The sequence below is a fragment of the Pinus tabuliformis genome, chromosome 3_2 (genome assembly GCF_031772625.1).
Source record: "Pinus tabuliformis cultivar Carrire ecotype Pingquan chromosome 3_2, CPIR1, whole genome shotgun sequence".
Taxonomy (NCBI): Eukaryota; Viridiplantae; Streptophyta; class Pinopsida; order Pinales; family Pinaceae; genus Pinus; species Pinus tabuliformis.
Window position 1 is genome coordinate 132564272 of NC_142302.1, and position 7187 is coordinate 132571458.

Consider the following 7187-nt stretch of genomic DNA (forward strand, 5'->3'; position numbering starts at 1 on the left):
TCCTCTTAACTGTCTCCTGGAAGTCAAATCATGAAAATTTACTGTAAAGGTCACTTTCTAGCTATGTTGCGTGGTCTCCCCCTCTATAGCGCAGCTCCCTTCACACCTCTTTTGGTATTGTGACATCACTTTTGTTCATGCAGCCCCCCTTTCGTGTAGCTCTACAAGCCAGGAAACATAGTTTATAGTATTGCACCTCCTTGCAGTTGCCTAGAGCGCTAAGACTGTGCTATCATCATGTAGTCATTGGGCCAGATCCCCTGTTTATGGCTTCAATCGACTTCCATTTAGCCTTCCCAGAAATGGATCTCCATTATGTTGGGTGTGGAGCCTGATTATCTTCTTTATTCAGAAGAATCACCACATTGGACCCCAGTTCATAATGTGGTGGCAACGCCACCCGTAATATTTGCGCTGCAAGGGGGGTCTAGGGGGGTCGATTGCAATCCTTGGGAGCCCCCCCTAGTGGGGGATCGGGGGCAATGCCCCCGAAGCTAAAATTAGATGTAAAATTGCCTTGTAAAATGTTGTAATTTTGTAGTCAATCTGGGCCATTCATTAGGCAGAGATCTGACGGTAGAAGTTATGTTTAATTTAGGGTTTTTTTCCCTAGAATGAAAGCCTTCATTATATATGAGGGAATTGTATTGTGTCTATGTATATATGTATTCTGAGCAAGAAAGAGAGAGGAGATTGAACGAGAGATAAGAGGGAATTACAACAGATCTGCTGTAGGTTGTATCTCTTCAGTTTGCTGGATAAAATAAAAGGAAGGATTGGTTGTTTCTCCATGGACATAGCCAAAATTGGGTGAACCATGTATATCTGTGTCTCTCTTGTTTTATGTGTTTTCTGTGTTTATATTTCTGCAATATATTTTATGTTTTCCATTGCTCTATAATATATAATTTTTCTAACACATTCAACTTCGTGAGCTGAACTACTCCACCATCTGTAATTTCTTTGATAACATATGGTCCCAGCCAGTGCATCTGAAATTTTCCTGGGAACTTAGAAAACTTATTGTCATATAATAAGACCAAATCATTTACCTTGAAGGTGCGTAGTTTGATGTGTCGATCGTGCCAAGATTTTTCGCGTTCCTTCTAAAATTACTGATGGAATCCAACCAAAAACCTATCTTTCTCGAGCTCCATTAGTTGCGCGTGCTATTATTATAAGGCTACATGGTTTGCCATTCCTGTGAAAGCCGCTATGCATAGACTAGGCACAATGTATTCCATAGGCATCACAAATTCTACGCCATAGACCAACCTAAAAGGTGTCTGACCAGTAAGCTTTTTACAAGTATTTATGTAAGCCCATAATATTATTGGTACACGCACGTCCCAATCGTTTTGCTACGCATTGTAAACCTTCATCAATGCATTCTCCAATATATTATTAAAAGCCTCAACCGGTCCATTAGCTTGAGGATGATATGGCGTACTCTTCTGATGGTAAACCTGGAACTCTTCTTTCAGTGTGGTGATCATTTCATTGAGAAAATGCATACTGTGATCACTCATCAAAACCTTCGGGAAACCAAATCTGGTCAACACATATTCAAACAAGAATTTTGTTGTTGTTTCCCCTGTACAGTATTTCATAGTCTGTGCCTCTGCCCATCTGGTCAAATATTCAGTCGCAGTGACGATATATTGCACACCAGTTTACTTGCATGGAGGCTGAATCGACCCTACAAAATCAATTGCCCAATTCTCAAATGGTTGCAATGACACCTACAGATTCAAAGGAAGCTCATCCCTCTATGATGGCTTTCCTATTCTCTGACATGCATCACATGCCCTACAATATTCTTTAGAGTCTTTATGCAGCATCGGCCACCACATCCAATGCGTGAAATCTTCTGTGCTATTGCTTTTCCTGCATAATGCCCTCCCATAGCTCCTCCATGAACTTCAACGCAGATACTATTTCTCTCAAAATCAAGCACATAACTTTGAAGTATTTCGTCCAATCCCATCTTATACAAATGGCCCGCAATGACCGAAAAGTCTGCTATGCACACCACTAATTCTTTCTTCTGCTGACTGGTGTATCCTTCTGGAGTCGTCCCTGTAGTAAAAAAGTGGATAATATCTGCAAAGTGATTATCTGCTACACACACTGTAAAGAGTTGTGCATCAGGCATCCCTTCCTACAAATTAGTAGGTTCTTCTCCTATTTCAATGTGCAACAGATGGTCTTGTCCCATGTTTAACCTTCCTGACTTCACAATCACCTCAAAATCATGTTCTTGAAACAACAACAACGATCTGCATATTCCGCCACCCCCCCCCCCCCCCCCCCCAAACATAGGCTTGTTAACTAGATACTTCAATGCAAAATGGTCTGTGTACATCATGAAATGTCCACCTAGCAGGTAATGTCTAAATTTCTGGAGCGTGTATACCATAGCCAACCCTTCGTGCTCTATTGTCGAATATTTCTTTTCTTCTTTTGACAACTTCCTTCTTGCAAACGTTATAGGATGATCCATCTCTCCTTCACCAACCTAAGTCAGCACTGTTCCTAGCGCAATACATGAAGTATCCACATGCACATGAAATTTTGTCTTCCAATCTGGGAAGACTAGGATCGGCGTGGTGACCATTTTTTCCTTCAAGACATCCAAGCTGCACTGACATTCTTCATCCCAACAGAATGCAGCATCCTTCTTCAATAGATTTTCCATAGGTGCAGTAATCTAAGCATAACTTTTGATGAACTTCCAATAGTACCTAGTATGACTCAGCATTGTGCGCAGTTGTTTGACACTTCTTGGCGCCTCCAAATTAATTATGACAACGATCTTAATGGGGTCCACCATTAATCATTTCTTGCACACCAAATGATCTAGCAAGATTCCGAAAGAGACATAGAACAAACATTTCTTCAGGTTCAACGCAATCTGATACCTTCAGCATGTATCCAACATCAAGCGCAAATTGGCTACATGGCGCTTTACTAGCCCAAACGTTGTCCAATCATCAAATTATACCTCCAAAAATTTGTGAATGAACTATTTGAATGTCGCGATGAATAAGCACAAGAATATCATTGACATTTTCTTAAGTCCAAAAGGCATCACTATATATTGGAAACATCCCCACTCTACCGCGAAGGTGGTCTTACTCTTATCTTTTGGTGCGATCTTAATCTGATGGTATCCAAAGAACCCATTAGTGAATGAGTAGGCCTCCTGTTATCCAACATTATCCAGTACTTCATCTGTGAACGGTGTCGGAAAAGGATCATGAACGCAGGCATCATTAAGCTTCCTGAGATCTACGCAAATTCGTATTTCTCCTTTCTGCTTCTTCTCTTGGACTACCATTGGGCTCACCCAGTCAGATTCCTCCACTAGTTCAATAATGCCTACCTCAAGCATCTTATCTAACTCTAAGCAGACCTTTTCCTTGTATTTGGGATTAAGGCGATATGGCCTCTGCTTGATTGGCTTTATGTCCGGCTTCAAGGTAATCTTCATTACGCCCAAGTCTCCTATGATACCTTTCAAGTCTGAAAATTTTGTAGGGAACAAATCCTGATATTTGTAGAGCAACTCAGCGAGCCTATCTACTATGGCATCATCCCAATAATCCCCAATCTTCAGAAACTTCGACTCCGCTTCTGTGCTAATGTTTACTTGCCTAGTTTTCAGTGGCGTGGTGATATCTGGATTCTCTATCTACGATCCTTCAACTTCACGGTGGCCTTCTACCTCTGGAATGTTAATATTCCTTGGATCCTCATCATCTCCTTCAGTAGTCACATTATATCATTCCAACGCATGGTGCAACTAGGTGCTCCAATTTGGTTGAATCAATTCTAAAGGATCCTACGGTATTATGAAGATTGTTGCCTTAACCTCCTGCAGCGCTTCGTCGATATTTTCAAGCCCATCCTCAAAGATGAAGGTCATAAAAAATCCTTCTCTTAAGATGTCCCACTCCGTGGTACCATGGCGGAGCTCTGTTTCCAGGTACCAATTCATAGGAATGATGTCCAAAGTGTGACAAAAAATATGTACCCACTCTCGCTACGGCTCCATTCCATAAACCTTAGTCCTTTTTGCTAAATTATTGCATGAATAATTTCTTCCATCATATTTTTCAGTTAGCTAAAATTTCAGGCGACCAAAATGAAATCTCATCATTCTTATGTACTCGCGCCATTCATCAAAACTATCTTTATGCATACCCCACCACCGCATGGGCGTAGTGCACAACGCCAAATCCAGTGCTTAGAAGCAATATTTCTCAGGTACTTCCCTTTCAAATGCATCCAAAAATTTATCTACATCAGTTAGAACATCATAATAAGGTAAATTTCTTACCTCCGATGATACACAGTGCAACGATTTAGTCATCATATTACATTGTAGCGTAGATACTTCGTGCAACCTATTCTGCCAGTGCTCCAATTCTTCATCCGAATCTGAGGTACAGGAGCTTTTGCGGTCCCATGAGATTTGTCCATCGGCTGTCGGATTAACCCAATCTTGATCTCATGTTGTTATTTTATAGATCTGGTCCAAATCATCATCGCTTTCCTCATAGTCGTGAACTGGTTCAGTATAGCGTGGTCCTTCTACAAGGTCCAATGGTACTACTACACGTAGTGATTTCCTTTCAAACTAAATCATCCGCTTCTTCAAATTAATTACCCCTTTCATATCGATATGCCAATCAATTCCCAGGAGTGCGGGGTATGTATTGTCGTCATCAACAATCTCTATCACTTCAAAATCATCCAACGCGCTCGCACCTTCTATATCTATGGTCACTCCATGCAATCTCCCCATAGGGATAATCTTCTATTTCTTTTCCATTCTCAATTGAATTAGAGACCACTGCAGCACAGGTCTCCCCATTCTTTCCCATGTCTATTTAGGCAAAACATTCACAATCTGACCCCAGATCCAAAATAACTTGATCCATCTTATAGTCTCCTATTTGTGTGGTAGGCCTCATCTCGCACCCTATTCTTCTCTTATGTTTTCCTATATTTGTGACCGCGTGGTTTCCTTCAAGAGCACCTTCCTTACTAGCACACTTATTTATCAGTTCTTGTAGCCCTTTTCACGGCCTAGATATCGCATAGTAGCTTCATACAAGTCTCTAAGAAAGTGGTAAGCATGGAGGGGTCAACCTCTTCAGATAGCTTGTCCTAACTTCCTGAGGTAGAGGCCTCAGCGAAGCTTTTCTTTTCTTCCATGAATGTTTCCTTCATGCGCTCCAGGTCAAACCCAACTTCTTTTTCTAGAGCCTTGCAAACCCATTCACTTTCTTCAAGTTGTTTCCCTTTATCATCACCAGTCATCATTCCACTTCGCAGCATAATATTCACATTGGGATCCTCTTCGCGGGGCTCGACCCTCATCATCTGTAAATTCTGGGTAGGCTGCTGAGGCTACGCCTTCTTCTCCTACATCTTAGATATCAATATAGGGCATTCTTCTATCGCGTGGTCAAACTAAGTACAATACCGGCATGACGGTCGCATCTGACTCATACACTCCCGTGCATAGTGTCCTGGCACTTCGCAGCTATAGAAAATAACTTGTCCTCGGCCTCTACCAAGTCCTCCTCCTCCTCGGCCTCATCCTCGCCCTTGATATCCTCCGCGCACTCCCCCAACGCCCTGATATGGAGGCCTAGTTTCGGTTTGCATTTGATACACGGGCATTCTTTCCATCATCAATTCATAGCTATGGCAGCTACACTCATCATGGCCCATCGATTTACAAAAATTGCAAAATAAATGTTACGGCGTCTGTACAAATTTTTGCAGCAAGTCACAATTGTCCATTACATGTTTTCTAGCTACCTGAAAGATAGCGCACCACAATGTGGGCCATGTATTTGGTCTTGTGAGAGCCTCCTGTCTCATGGGCATTGTTCCTCCCCCTATAATATAATTCGCGAAAATAGGGCAGTGATCTTTATCATGCCCCTAGATTTTACATTTTAGGCACCAAAACTCTTCACGCACCTTCGGCTGAGGAGCTTTTTCCTTCAAATAGCTCTACAACTCCAGGCAGAGGTTATGCAACTCCGCATGAATCTATTGAACTCCCAAAGCAGCGTCCTGAATAAGCATTTCATGCAATCTCATCGCAATTTCCAAGGCTTCTTCCTGGGTCCCTATCTTTTGCTGCGATAAAGAAACCCTTAGGTGGGGTAGGAGTGAGGCTACAAACCATTCGCGGTGTTGACTATCCATGAGATTTATATTGGCTTCATGGATTTGGCACTTCAGTATTTGATCTAATTCCCAGGGCATTTCGCCGAGCCTTATCATGATTTCCTTGAATCAAATGACTGATTGTGGTTCAGACTTGGGCCTATCGAATTCCTTATTCAAAGTAGTATGAGTGTTCGCTAACGATGCCAATGGGTTATCGGTGCAGTACTTAATGTACCATGTCAACGCGCGACCTTATAGAGTAGTAACCATCTGCGCCTTCCTTATATGATCATATGTAATATTCTGTGCCATCCATACAACCTTCGCAACGAACCAAAATTGGTATTGGTCCTCACCTCCCAAACCCTTGAAAACAAGCAACTTCATGGTATTCAACATGTTGAATGGTGGCAGAGGTGGTGGTGGTGTGGGTGAAGGTGTATGTTGTGGAGGTGAAGGTGGAGGTGGTGTGGGCAGATAAGGTATTCGCGGAAAATCTTTCTTTATCAATTGTACAGCGCTTCATGGTGAGGCTTGTACCGCTCCCTCATCATCACTCGAAGGAGGTTCTATTAATGGGTTGTATTCAAGACCTGCTCTCTCTTGATTTCTAAAGAATCATCCACTTCGTGTAGATCCAAACATCAAGGCAGTGGCATAACCCGATTTTCACACAAGATCATTTTAATCTAAGTATTCAAATATCTCAAATACTTACCTCACAGTCCCTTGAAAAAGCGTTATTATGCTTCACTGTAGGTGACTGAGGTATTGACCGTGAATTTTGTCACAAATCCTCTTATGACTCGATTGAGCTAGTGATCAATAGTGTGTGCGATCTTATCTTCAAAAGCTTCCAACCTTCGCACTAGCTCCGGGGTCCACACTATTGGACTGTCAAGCCTCCACATCCCATGGCCGTCTACCAATTTAGCGATCCACTCGTATAGTTCAAATGGGAAGGTGCGGAATAATATTTCATGTATTTCTAT